The sequence below is a fragment of the Bactrocera dorsalis genome, chromosome 6 (genome assembly GCF_023373825.1).
Source record: "Bactrocera dorsalis isolate Fly_Bdor chromosome 6, ASM2337382v1, whole genome shotgun sequence".
In the NCBI taxonomy this organism is placed as follows: domain Eukaryota; kingdom Metazoa; phylum Arthropoda; class Insecta; order Diptera; family Tephritidae; genus Bactrocera; species Bactrocera dorsalis.
The window spans coordinates 35,752,440-35,765,017 of NC_064308.1; the positions used below are offsets into that span (position 1 = coordinate 35,752,440).

The 12,578-nt window shown below is 37.5% G+C and overlaps 1 pseudogene; it reads left to right on the top strand.

Annotated features, from left to right (window-relative positions):
* Positions 1 to 5,944: 5,944 nt before the first annotated feature.
* Positions 5,945 to 9,959, top strand: LOC125779415 (putative nuclease HARBI1; annotated as a pseudogene).
* Positions 9,960 to 12,578: the final 2,619 nt, after the last annotated feature.

Here is a 12,578-nt window from a genome sequence, read left to right on the forward strand (position 1 = left end):
ATCTTCTTCTTCTTTACTGGCGTAGACACCGCTTACGCGATTATTGCCGAGTCAACAACAGCGCGCCAGTCGTTTCTTCTCTTCGCTACGTGGCGCCAATTGGATATTCCAAGCGAAGCCAGGTCCTTCTCCACTTGGTCCTTCCAACGGAGTGGAGGTCTTCCTCTTCCTCTGCTTCCCGCGGAAGGTACTGCGCCGAATACTTTCAGAGCTGGAGTGTTTTCATCCATCCGTACAACATAACCTAGCCAGCGTAGCCGCTGTCTTTTAATTCGCTGAACTATGTCAATGTCGTCGTATATCTCGCACAGCTCATCGTTCCATCGAATGCGATATTCGTCGTGGCCAATGCGCAAAGGACCATAAATCTTTCGCAGAACCTTTCTCTAGAAAACTCGTAACGTCGACTCATCGGTTGTTGTCATCGTCCAAACATCTGCATCATATAGCAGGACGGGAATTATGAGCGACTTATAGAGTTTGGCTTTTGTTCGTCGAGAGAGGACTTTACTTTTCAATTGCCTACTCAGTCCGAAGTAGCACCTGTTGGCAAGAGTAATCCTGCGTTGGTTTCCAGGCTGACATTGTTGGTGGTGTTAATGCTTAAGAAGTACATACATATATATAATTTCAACTTAATGTTTACTAAAAATGTTTACTAATATATATTTTTTCTTTAATTTAGATGTGTTTCAACAACAAAGGTGTAGGAGTTTCGAACAAAATATAAAGTGGTCAATACAGCTCAGCCATCACAGATTAAAGCAGCGTACTTATTTAAAAAACAAACGGAAACAATAATTAAATTTAAAAACTAAACAAGTTAAAACAAAAAAAGGAAGCTTTAATTTTACATTAAGTTTTTTTAGACACTCATGCATGATGTTGACATCAAGCATAACAGGCATTCATGACAGAGATTTGTATCATTAATAACACAAATTTTTATTCTAAAAACCGTTGGAGTGAGCAGTGTAGCTATATGTTGTTCAGGTTGTTAAACCCAGTATGTAAGAAAGAAATGCAGTATCACATGTATGCAAAAGTTTTTGTCAACTTTTTCATATTGCCTTTGATCATATGATTATCATCGTTCTTGTAGGGGAGACAATTTATTGCCAGCAAACTCGTCAATTAAGACAGTTTAAGACGAACAACAATAACATTGCTGGCTATTAATGGTGATGTTGACGATTTTATAGCTGTGCTTTCATTTCAACAAAAAATGCAGAAATTGAGAAACCGTTTTTCAACTTGTTTCCGATAAAATTCTGGTTACGCATTTACCTTATATTGAGAAAATCTCTCTAAATAAAGTTTAGACTTGACATGAAAGATATTTAAAAATAAGATTATCGGGAATAGCCGAGAGTTAATTAATCACAAAAACTGTATACATTTCATTGAAACCTACCGAACGGTTTTCGAGCTAGAGTGGTAATCAGTTTAAGAGCCATTTTTTCAATGTCAATATTAACAGCCATCTGTCTGTTCTGGTTAACTTAAATAAGACACCTTCTTTCGGTAAAGAGAAAAAACGCATTTGGAGTTTTACGCTCAATGTACTGGATCGCTTGCAGCTGCTGCTAATTATCTGATCTCAAAATTCGGACTGCCCCTAATCCCATAAAAACATGAATGGTCTGAGTGTTTTTCCAAAGAAGGCCTCCGTTCGGACCTTCAACGAGACTGAAAAAGTGCCTGGGCAAATTTTAACGTCTTACCATGCTGTAGTTCGGTCGTTATGCGGGCACATAACGGGACATATCGACAGGATAAAATTTGTAGCATACTAACTGTCAAACGTACTGCTATTGTCATTGCCAAATCTGTATGTGGGCATTTGCTATCATACTATAATCATTTGCGCAAAGGCGTAGTGTAGGTATGTTCGAGCTGATGCAGCGCATGCTTTGAACTCTTGAAAAATTTATTTTATCATTTGCGAAATGCCGTCGGGTAGGTAGCTGTGTGGCGCACGTTTTAAGCTCTTGAACTCCTTAAATTTTTTGAGTGGAAAATAAAAAAAGGATAAATATCCTTTTTTGTAAAAATGTATATCTGGGAAAAATTAGAAAAAAAGAAAGGGAGAAAGTTCCTTTTTTTACAAATGTATTTCTGGGAAATATAAGAAGCCATATTTTTGAACTACTACATATAAAAATAGCGGCTTACATCTTATATACCAATTAAAACAATAAATTTAAAATGAGCAATAATATTTTGATTTATGCTAGTATAAGTTTATTAAATTTAAGACTTCGCTCATTCACAATCCAATTCGCATAATTTTTCTGTAAATTGACAATATTAAACTAAATATTAATTTTTTGGAAAAATGTTATTTTGAAAATGTACTTTATTTTTGTAATATAACACAATCGTCTTAATACTCGCTCTTCCAAATTACATATTACCCAATTGAAAATGTCGTCGGCATATGTGCAAATGGGATATGTTGCCTTTTCGAAATTTTCATAAAAATAAAAACTGCGCTGTCAAACTGCTGAAGTGACAGTTTATAGTTTACAATATATGGCAAATTAATTAGTATTCTATATATAGTAAGCAATGAGCAATGTGGAGTCTCCACTGGCAGTAGGCACAGCAATACAGTTAGTATGCTATAAATTCTATCCTGTCGAGATGCCCCGTAACAAAATAGCGTTTCATCAATACATAGTATCGGGCATCTCGACAGGATAAAATTGCCTGTGGAGACTCCAAATTGCTTATTGCTTACAATATATGGAATACTAATTAGTTTGCCATGTATGGTAATCAATAAGATGTCACTTCAGCAGTTTGACAGCGCAGATTTCATTTCTATGAAAATTTCGATGAGACAACTGGGATATGCACATACGCCGACGGCATTTTCATTTCGGTAATAAGAAATTACCTCATGTGTAGAAGTTCACGCAAGTGAGGAAAGTACTCTGATTGCCATTCACTTGGGAGTGGCCAGAAACGATTCTTTTACATGTGACTCAAGCAGCTCACGACTTCCGGTCTTTGACCAAGTATCCTCTGGGTAGCCTAAGAACATCCGTTTGAAGGCGAGCTAACGTGAGAAGGCGAAGCATACCCTGCATAGGGTTGTGCGCTGGGTTTGGGACCCGCCACGTAAAAAAAAACACCCCCAGTGAATAGTCAGAACCAGCCTCGGATGAGAGACCCCCCTTTTGATGACGACCATGGCAAACGAAATAAGGACTACGAATTGAGGGCATGCACCTGGAATGTCCGGTCCCTTAACTGGGAAGGTGCCACTGCCCAGCTGGTTGATGTCCTCGTGAAAACAAAGGCTGACATCACCGCCGTCCAAGAAATGAGATGGACGGGACAAGGACAGAGACGAGTAGGTCCTTGTGACATTTACTACAGTGGCCATATAAAGGAGCGCAGGTTTGGTGTGGGATTCGTGGTGGGAGAGAGACTCCGTCGCCGAGTACTATCATTCACTGCGGTGAATGAACGTCTAGCCACAATCCGCATCAAAGCGAGGTTCTTCAACATATCGCTGATTTGCGCCCACGCCCCGACGGAAGAGAAGGACGATGTGACCAAAGATGCCTTTTATGAGTGCTTGGAGCGCACTTATGAGAGATGCCCCCGTCACGATGTAAAAATCGTGCTTGGCGACTTCAACGCCAGGGTGGGCAAAGAAGGTATCTTTGGTACTACGGTCGGTAAATTCAGCCTCCACGACGAAACATCCCCAAATGGGTTGAGGCTGATCGACTTCGCCGGGGCCCGAAATATGGTTATCTGTAGTACTAGATTCCAGCATAAGAAGATCCATCAAGCTACCTGGCTGTCTCCGGATCGAAAAACTACCAACCAGATCGATCATGTTGTGATAGACGGAAGACACGTCTCCAGTGTTTTAGATGTGCGTGCGCTCCGAGGTCCTAACATCAACTCGGACCACTATATTGTTGCAGCCAAAATTCGCACCCGCCTCTGTGCAGCAAAAAACGCACGCCAACAAACACAAGGAAGGCTCGACGTCGAGAAGCTGCAATCACAACAGACAGCCGAACGATTCTCTACTCGGCTTGACCTCCTGCTCTCTGAGAGCACTCGTCAACAACTCGGTATAAGGGAACTGTGGGACGGCATTTCAAACTCCTTACGTACAGCTGCAACCGAAACAGCTGCCTACCTCGCAACGTTACGGTCGACCACAACACGTGCGGGATGGGATAGATACCGAGAGTTGAAGAGGGAAGCGAGACGCATTTGCAGACAGAAGAAGAAAGAGGCCGAAATGCGTGAGTATGAAGAGCTGGATAAGCTGGCTGACAGGTATAATGCTCGAAAATTCTACGAAAAGATGCGGCGGCTTACAGAAGGTTTCAAGACCGGAGCATACTCCTGTAGAACCCCCCAAGGTGATCTAGTTACCGATGCCCAGAGCATACTTAAATTATGGAGGGAACACTTCTCCAACCTGCTGAAAGGCAGTAATGGCACAACACCGGGAGAAGGCGAACCCGATTCCCCAATCGATGACGATGGAGCAGACGTTCCACTCATCACCTATTTGTCGATTTCAAAGCTGCTTTCGACAGCACGAAAAGGAGCTGCCTTTATGCCGCGATGTCTGAATTTGGTATCCCCGCAAAACTAATACGGCTGTGTAAACTGACGTTGAGCAACACGAAAAGCTCCGTCAGGATCGGGAAGGACCTCTCCGAGCCGTTCGATACCAAACGAGGTTTCAGACAAGGTGATTCCCTATCGTGCGACTTTTTCAACCTGCTTCTGGAGAAAATAGTTCGGGCTGCAGAACTCAACAGAGAAGGTACCATCTTCTATAAGAGTGTACAACTGCTGGCGTATGCCGATGATATTGATATCATCGGCCTCAACACCCGCGCCGTTAGGTCTGCTTTCTCCAGACTGGACAAGTAAGCAAAAGAAATGGGTCTGGCAGTGAACGAGGGCAAGACGAAATATCTCCTGTCATCAAACAAACAGTCGTCGCACTCGCGACTTGGCACTCACGTCACTGTTGACAGTCATAACTTTGAAGTTGAAGATAATTTCGTCTATCTTGGAACCAGCGTAAACACCACCAACAATGTCAGCCTAGAAATCCAACGCAGGATAACTCTTGCCAACAGGTGCTACTTCGGACTAAGTAGGCAATTGAGAAGCAAAGTCCTCTCTCGACAAACAAAGAACAAACTCTATAAGTCACTCATAATTCCCGTCCTGCTATATGGTGCAGAGGCCTGGACAATGTCAACAACAGATGAGTCGACGTTGCCAGTTTTCGAGAGAAAAGTTCTGCGAAAGATTTATGGTCCTTTGCGCGTTGGCCACGGCGAATATCGCATGCGATGGAACGATGAGCTGTGCGAGATATACGACGACATTGACATAGTCCAGCGAATTAAAAGACAGCGGCTACGCTGGCTAGGTAATGTTGTCCGGATGGACGAAAACACTCCAGCTCTGAAAGTTTTCCTCGCAGTACCCGCCGCGGGAAGCAGAGGAAGAGGAAGACCTCCACTCCGTTGGAAGGACCAAGTGGAGAAGGACCTGACTTCGCTTGGAATATCCAATTGGCGCCACGTAGCGAAAAGAAGAAACGACTGGCGCGCTGTTGTGGACTCGGCTATAATCGCATAAGCGGTGTCTACGCCAATTAAGAAGAAGAATAAGAAATTTAGAAGAGCGAGTATTAAGACGACTGTGTTATACTATGAAAATAAAGTACGTTTTCAGAATAACATTTTTCCCAAAAATTAATATTTAGTTTAATATTGTTGATTTACAGAAACATTATGCAAATTCGGTTGGGAATAAGCGAAGTCTTAAATTTATTAAACTTATACAAGCATAAATCAAAATATCTATGCTCATATTAGATTTATTATTTTATTTGATATATAAAATTTATGCCACAATTATTATATAGTAGTCCAAAAATATGAATTCTTATTTTTCCTAGAAACACATATTTAAAAAAAGAATTTTTCGCCTTTTCTTGTTTTCTCCAGATATACATTTGTAAAAAAAAGGATCTTTCAACGTTTTTTATTTTCCACATAAAAGATTTAAACATTTCAATAGATCAAAACATGCGATACATACATACATCAGCTCGAACCTACCCGACGCCTTTTCGCAAATGATTATGTTACGATAACAAATGCCCTCATACAGATTTGGCAATGGCAATAGCAATAGATTTAACAGTTAGTATGACATATATTTTATCCTGTCGTGATGCCCCGTTTACAAGCAAGTCGATTGTTTCGTCCCTAAGTCCCTTTGTATGCTTAAATCTTTAAAACTACGCATCATTAATCATAACTTCTTACTGACTACATTTTATAATCTTAGTGCTATTTATACTTGTGGAGTGCGGCTGCTGTTATCTGCTTGCAACTTATTTGTTGTAATTCGATATCTGTTATCTTGCTATCACTTGTTTGTTATTGTTGAGATGCGGAGGTGGTTATCGCAGTGAATTATTCCATTGCCAGATGTTTGTTGTTTATATGTCGAGAATGCATTTCTAGATAATGCATGTTTGGTTGGTATTGCAGGCATAGTTCATTTCTATTGTTCGACTGATAGTGCATGTCAAAACAAGTTCTATCGGTTTACATAGTTCGTCTTCGTTAAACAATAATACTATGTTCAGACCGAAAATTTCAAAGATTAGATTACATTTAATCATTTCATAACCCAACAGTGTTCTCACTGCGGTTAGAAAGATCAAAAAACAGCTGTTATTGTCATTCAAGAATTCACATGGCTTAATATTTATCAAAAGAAAAGATTGTCATATGATATTTTGAAATAAAAGCCGTCTTTTTTAATATTTTCCATGTAATAGAAATAATGGATGCATTTTTCATTTGTTAAATCGATTTTCAGGTGAAATTAGATTCATTGCTTTAAAAAAAATTTGTTTGTTTACATTTTTTTCCCTTTGTAGTGTCTAAATCAGCTGTGATAACGTAACAGATTTCCAGTGCTGACTAGTATTTTTCCAGTGCTGACAAGTAGATTGCGCAAAATCAGAGTCGCACGGACAGATTTAGCGTGGATCAGTTTCAAATCATTTCAATGAAGTGATTTGGAACTGTCATTTCTGTATGGCGAAATCTTGATAAATTTTTAAGATTAGTGGGATAATCCATGCAACAGCCGAAATCGTGTGATTAGGTGTCGGTCTGAACATAGTATAAGATGTATGTGAGTGTGTATGTGGGACCCGGAGCGAGGCTATGTCCTTAACTCGCGGCTTACAATTGAAATTTGGATATTTTCCTTCCTATCTTCCCTGACATTGGCTCCATTTGCAACTTTGGTTTATATTTAATTTTCTCATAAATTTTTATTTGCTCTTCCCTTATACTACTCATCGTCATCGTTAAGAAGATCGTAGTGTGTCAGTAGTCTGTCTCGATATTCTTTTTTGCGTCCATTTGTTGGTAGTTTGTTTGTTGGCTGTTTCTTTTAACATTATCACCGTCATGCTCAAAATAGGCGGGGCCTCCATTTTGAGTACTCTTTTACAATTATACAATACAATACAAGGCATAAGTACTTATCTTAATATATAAAAATCACGTGTCACGATGTTTGTTTTCGATGGACTCCTAAACTACTGAACCGATTTTAATGAAATTTTCAACACTGTGTGCAGTTTGGTCCAACTTGAAAGATAGGATAGTTTATAACTCTCCTTATAGTCGCATTATTTATTTATTGCAAATTATTTGTTTATTATTAGCAAAGAGCGGTGGTGGCGCTAACAGCGGTATTGAGTGCGCTATGTTACAGTAGATGGCGCTACAAACATTAAAAACATTAAATACGTTTTTTGAAGTTTATATTATTTGTGGTAAAGTTATACGAGTCTATGATTTCCAAAAAAAAAAAATAAAAATTGGGCGGGGCGAAGATCGCCGGGTCAGCTAGTAATCATATATAATAATGTTAATTTAATAAAAAAAGGTGCGTGGAGTCCCTACGCGCGGAAGAAGTTATTCTTCTTAGTGATATTCAGAAGCAAAATGCTAGACAATCATACATACATACATATATTATGTCGTTTGCACATTTGTCTGTATGTTTGCGAAAGCAAGTGTTCTACAAAGGAATATTTCTATACTTAAACAAAATTATAAGAACCATCGTATGTTTCTTACATGCATAACCAAACCATACTTAAGTCAGCGCATCCTAAAGCTCTTGTTATGCATGCTTGACTCAACTCAGCTTCGAAAAAGGTGACTTGTGAAACGTAACTGCAATTATACTAAACACAGCGCGTAGAAATCAGCTGTTTTTGAATGTTGAGAGAGCACACAAATGTGACATTTGACTTGATATGTGAAGCTTGTGAAAATTTAATCAATATTAAAACAAATTGTTTTGCTGAATATATTAACTTTAATAATGGATAGTGATTTATTCCATGAACTATTATATTTAAATATTCTTCGCCTTCAAAGAAGAAAAGTATTAAGAAGACGTAAACGCCGCTGGTCCGTTCATCCAGCAAATCGGGATAGAAACCCAAATGGTTTCTTCTGGAAGAACTTTTTAAAATTAAAAGAAGACGACCAAAAACTATTTGCTTTAACACGGATGAATCGGCCAGTATACAACCTTCTTTTAAATATTATTAGTCCGTTTTTAAAAAAACCAAAACAACAAATTGGCGTCGAGGAGCGAGTGGTTATAACTTCAATGTAAGTAAAACAATCCTTGAAGTACATATATTCATTTAATTGTATTCTCATTTATTTTTTAGGTACCTCGCTTATGGAACACCTTTTGAGATCATAGCCTCGATGCATAAATTAGGGAAAACAACAGTGCGGAATATCGTACTTGAAACGTGTGAAATATTTTGGTTACACCTGTGTCCGATATACCTTAGCGAGCCAACTACCGCACAATATAAAGACATTGCTGCAAATTGTTTAAAACTGTGGAATATACCCAACTGTGTCGGAGCAATTGACGGGAAGCATATAGCTATTATTCGTCCACAAAATTCAGGCTCGTTATTTTATAACTATAAAAAGGTTTATAGTATAGTTTTAATGGCATCCTGCGACGCTAGGTATACGTTCACCTCTGCCAGCATTGGTAGCTATGGCGGACAAAGTGACGGAGGTATTTTAAAAGATTTGCAATATTTCAATATTTACTTATTTTTATTTTATTTCAAGGTGTCTTTCAGCAAACTAAATTTGGTCAAGCACTCTTGGAAAACAAATTGCCACTACCACCAAGAGCTCCATTATGGAATGAATCCTCAACAGATTTTCCACATTTTTTTGTGGCCGACGCAGCGTTCCCATTGAAGGAAAACTTAATACGGCCTTACCCCGGTGCACAGCTGCCACGAAACAAAGCAATTTTCAATTACCGGTTATCCCGAGCTCGTAGAGTAATCGAAAATAGCTTTGGTATTTTAACTGCTCGATGGCGTGTTCTACAAAAGGTAATAGACTTTAGCCCAAAAGAACTGCGAAACAATTGTGTTAACCTGCTTGGTTTTTCACAATTTTGTAATGTTGAATGACCATGATCGTTGGTATTGTCCAGATACATTTGTAGACACAGACACCGCAGACCATGGAATTTAATGAGTGTTGGAGGTGCATTACATTCAATAAGTACAACTCGACGCATTCCGTGTAAGGGATTTTTTGGCAGATTATTTTATAAATCAGGGAGCGGTTTCATTTCAAGAAGATCGTATTTAGTGTATAGCAATGTTTGTGTATTTTATGCATTTGAAATATATACATATTTTTATGTATAAAATTGTAATCTAAGTACCTTTATACTATACTTTTTGTTACGTTAACTTTTTTGTGATATTTTATTAAACCATGGATATATCTATAAATATTGTTTTATTTACTGAAAAAGATGGTAATTATCTGTATTAGGAAGATTACACAGGCATATGGCAAATGAATTCTGTAAAGTAATGCTTCTAACGAAAACATATGTATAGGGTGATTTTTTAAGAGCTTGATAACTTTTTTTTAAAAAAAAACGCATAAAATTTGCAAAATCTCATCGGTTCTTTATTTGAAACGTTAGATTGGTTCATGACATTTACTTTTTGAAGATAATTTCATTTAAATGTTGACCGCGGCTGCGTCTTAGGTGGTCCATTCGGAAAGTCCAATTTTGGGCAACTTTTTCGAGCATTTCGGCCGGAATAGCCCGAATTTCTTCGGAAATGTTGTCTTCCAAAGCTGGAATAGTTGCTGGCTTATTTCTGTAGACTTTAGACTTGACGTAGCCCCACAAAAAATAGTCTAAAGGCGTTAAATCGCATGATCTTGGTGGCCAACTTACGGGTCCATTTCTTGAGATGAATTGTTGTCCGAAGTTTTCCCTCAAAATGGCCATAGAATCGCGAGCTGTGTGGCATGTAGCGCCATCTTGTTGAAACCACATGTCAACCAAGTTCAGTTCTTCCATTTTTGGCAACAAAAAGTTTGTTAGCATCGAACGATAGCGATCGCCATTCACCGTAACGTTGCGTCCAACAGCATCTTTGAAAAAATACGGTCCAATGATTCCACCAGCGTACAAACCACACCAAACAGTGCATTTTTCGGGATGCATGGGCAGTTCTTGAACGGCTTCTGGTTGCTCTTCACCCCAAATGCGGCAATTTTGCTTATTTACGTAGCCATTCAACCAGAAATGAGCCTCATCGCTGAACAAAATTTGTCGATAAAACACATTTCGAACCGAACACTGATTTTGGTAATAAAATTCAATGATTTGCAAGCGTTGCTCGTTAGTAAGTCTATTCATGATGAAATGTCAAAGCATACTGAGCATCTTTCTCTTTGACACCATGTCTGAAATCCCACGTGATCTGTCAAATACTAATGCATGAAAATCCTAACCTCAAAAAAATCACCCGTTATATACTCGTATTTTATTTACCGACAATAAATCATGATTATGACGGTATGTAATTAGTAAATAAGGCATAGGCCGTATAATCACAAGTACATACTTTAGGCAAAATAGGATAAGTTTTCCCTATCAAAACGCTATCATTCTTTAAAAATATTTGGTGAATGTTTTTTGCAACTACACAGTGACAACAACCTTCCAATCATTAATCACTACCAACATAACCACATAGCACACAATAAATAAAAGACAGACAAGAGTTATAAAAACAAATTATTTTATTTTTTCAAAAACATTCTTAAAACCCTTTTGAACATTCTTAAAACTATTTAAAAAAATTAATGTTTTAAAAATTTTAAAACTATTTTTGAAAAATGAGATACATTGTTGTTTCTTATGTCTAGGTAACAAGCCTTTTAAACATTTTAAAACTATTTTTGAAAAATGAGGTACATTGTTGTTCCTTATGTCTAGGTATCAAGCGTTTTAAACATTTTTACATATTAATTCAATATATGTATAAAACAACAAACAAATGATTTAAAAATAAAAAAAAAATATTCGGGTTCCGATTTAATAGCAAATAACGAATTTGTTAAAACTTGTATTGCTTTCATTTGCTTTACCTCGCTCATACCGTTCATGATAGAGGTCAACATAACACCAAACGACCTCACCGCCTCGCTGCAATTGTTCCTCTCTGCACACATGCTTTTGTATAGCTCGCACGCTTCTTTGAAACAGCTGTCGTCATCGCTGTTTGTTTTCTTGACTCTTTTCCGGATCGGAGTTGAAGACGACAACTCCGAAGGTGTACAGAAAAAACAGTCTTTGCTTAAGTCTGTACTGTGAGAGTTCACTTTTGACTCTGATTTTCTTTATTAAAATTTCTTCCCTCAATACATTTCTTAATTCTAATTTCTTAACTATGTATATATGTATATGTGTGTATGCTTAGTGTGCATACACATGTGTAAATATGTATTATATTTTTATTGCATTTTTCAGATACCAACGCATTGATATTTTATAGTTTTTTTAGATTAGTGCATCTAACGCACTTATCCACATACGTACACACGCTTGATACTTTCTTATCTGTTGCTTGTGTGCATTAATATTTCGAGTATGTATATTTTGTATTTTAATATTAGTATTATGTATACTCTAATTTATGAGTTTTCTTTTATGTGCAATGATTTTCACATTTTTATGAGCAAGTCTCATATTACAATTTTGTTGCGTATCATTGCACTTGACATTTAGTGGACTGTATATACTTTTTATTTAATTTATTGTTTACATGTATATTTTTATGTATTAATGTAGTTGTGTCAAAAATATAATTTTGTATATATAATTCTATCTTAAGGTTACAAAACTTTCATGTTCATATCTTTATGAACATTCTGCCAGGGGCCAAAGTTGTATCTTAACTTTACTTGTATATTATGTTTTATCTATATCTATATCTACATATATACATATATAAAAGAAAGTTGATGTTAGTTACACCATTTATAACTCAAGAACGGCTGAACCGATTTGGCTGAAAATTGGTGGGGAGGTAGCTTAGAACCAGGGTAAGGACATAGGATACCTCTCTCTTTATGTCAAAGTTTAATACACCTTATAAATACAAA